We start from the raw sequence: 2,500 nt of genomic DNA, 5'->3' as shown, positions 1-2,500 counted from the left end.
TCCATCCCCTCCCCCCCCGCCCCTAGCCCCCCCACCCCCATCCTCCTCCATACCAGCCTTCTCACCCCAATCAGTGTGCAACGTTTCGACTTCTGCCCTCTGTTCCACCCCCCCACCCTCCTCCTCCCCGTCCGTCGAGTATCATCTCCTCCTCTCTGTCCCCAACCTCCTCGCCCCCCCCCCTCTCTCTCTCCCGCTTTCTCTCCCTCTCTCCATCTCTCTTTCCGTCCCTCTCTTTCTCTTCCTCGGTTTCCCCCTTTCTCTCTCACCCTATCTCTCTGTTTTCCCTCTGTCCCCCCTTTCGCTCTCTCTCTCACCCTCTCACTCCTCTCTTCTCTCTCTCCCTCTCTTCCCCTCCTCCTCTCTCTATCTCACTCTCTTTCCCCCTCTCCCTCTCTCCGTCTCTCGTCCCCACTCTCTCACTCTCAGAGAGAAATATTTTGTAAAGAATCGGGTTTTTTATGCTATGCACAAAATCTGATGTTATACATTACTTACGACCGTTTTATAGTCTAGTTTCCTTTGCTAATCTATTCTCAAATCATTCCTCATATCCCCCCCCCCTCTCTCTCTCCTCTCTATTTTCCTATGTGTATATATCTTATCTTTCTCCCTCTCCTTCTCTCCCAGCATCTCTCCCTCTCTCTCCCCCTTTCTTTTCTCTCCCTATATCCCCCTAGCTCCCACCTTTCTCTCTCTCTCTCCCGATATCCCTCTCTCTCCCTCCTTTCTTTCCTATATCCCCCTCTCTCTCCCTATATCCCCCTCTCTCTTCCCCCTTTCTTTCTCTCCTTATATCCCCCCCTCTCCGTGCCCCTTTTTCTCTCTCTCCCTTTACCCCCTCTCTCTCCCCTTTCTATCTCTCCCTATATCCCCCTCTCTCTCCCTATATCCCCCTCTCTCTCCCTATATCCCCCTCTCTCTCCCCCCTTTCTTTCTCTCCTTATATCCCCCCCTCTCCGTGCCCCTTTTTCTCTCTCTCCCTTTACCCCCTCTCTCTCCCATTTCTATCTCTCCCTATATCCCCCTCTCTCTCCCTATATCCCCCTCTCTCTCCCCCCTTTCTTTCTCTCCTTATATCCCCCCCTCTCCGTGCCCCTTTTTCTCTCTCTCCCTATATCCCCCTCTCTCTCCCCTTTCTCTCTCTCCCTATATCCCCCTCTCTCTCCCTATATCCCCCTCTCTCTCCCCCCTTTCTTTCTCTCCTTATATCCCCCCTCTCCGTGCCCCTTTTCTCTCTCTCTCCCTTTACCCCCTCTCTCTCCCCTTTCTCTCTCTCCCTATATCCCCCTCTCTCTCCCTATATCCCCCTCTCTCTCCCCCCTTTCTCTCTCTCCCTATATCCCCCTCTCTCTCCCTATATCCCCCTCTCTCTCCCCCCTTTCTCTCTCTCCTTTACCCCCTCTATCTCCCACTTTCTCTCTCTCCCCATATCCCCCCTTTCTCTTCCCCCTTTCACTCTCTCTCCTCATATCCCCCTCTCTCTCTCCTTTCTCTCTCCCTATATCCCCCTCTCTCTCCCTATATCCCCCCTCTATCTCCCACTTTCTCTCTCTCTCCCTATATCCCCTCCATCTCCCACTTTCTCTCTCTCTCCCTATATCCCCCTCTATCTCCCACTTTCTCTCTCTCTCCCTATATCCCCCTCTATCTCCCACTGTCTCTCTCTCTCCCTATATCCCCCTCTATCTCCCACTTTCTCTCTCTCTCCCTATATCCCTCTCTATCTCCCACTTTCTCTCTCTCTCCCTATATCCCCCTGTATCTCCCACTTTCTCTCTCTCTCCCTATATCCCCCTCTATCTCCCACTTTCTCTCTCTCTCCCTATATCCCCCCTTTCTCTTCCCCTTTCACTCTCTCTCCTTATATCCCCCTCTCTCTCTCCTTTCTCTCTCTCTCTCCTTATATCCCCCTCTCTCTCTCCTTTCACTCTCTCTCCTTATATCCCCCTCTCTCTCCCTATATCCCCCTCTCTCTCCCTATATCCCCCTCGCTCTCACCTTTCTCTCTCTCCTTATATCCCCCTCTCCCTCCCCCTTTTTCTCTCTCTCCCTTTACCCCCTCTCTCTCCCCTATCTCTCCCTATATCCCCCTCTCTCTCCCTATATCCCCCTCTCTCTCCCTATATCCCCCTCGCTCTCACCTTTCTCTCTCTCCTTATATCCCCCTCTCCCTCCCCCTTTTTCTCTCTCTCCCTTTACCGCCTCTCTCTCCCCTATCTCTCCCTATATCCCCCTCTATCTCCCCCTTTCTCTCTCTATATATATCCCCCCTTTCTCTCCCCCCTTTCACTCTCTCTCCTTATATCCCCCCCTCTCTCTCCTTTTACTCTCTCCTTATATCCCCCTCTCTCTCTCCTTTCTCTCTCTCTCCCTATATCCCCCTCTATCTCCCCCTTTCTCTCTCTCTCCTTATATCCCCCTCTCTCTCTCCTTTCTCTCTCTCTCTCCTTATATCCTCCTCTCTCTTCCCCGTTTCTCTCTCTCCTTTTATCCCCCT

This window comes from Babylonia areolata, chromosome 9 (genome assembly GCF_041734735.1).
Source record: "Babylonia areolata isolate BAREFJ2019XMU chromosome 9, ASM4173473v1, whole genome shotgun sequence".
In the NCBI taxonomy this organism is placed as follows: domain Eukaryota; kingdom Metazoa; phylum Mollusca; class Gastropoda; order Neogastropoda; family Buccinidae; genus Babylonia; species Babylonia areolata.
Note: the sequence above shows the minus strand (reverse complement) of the source record.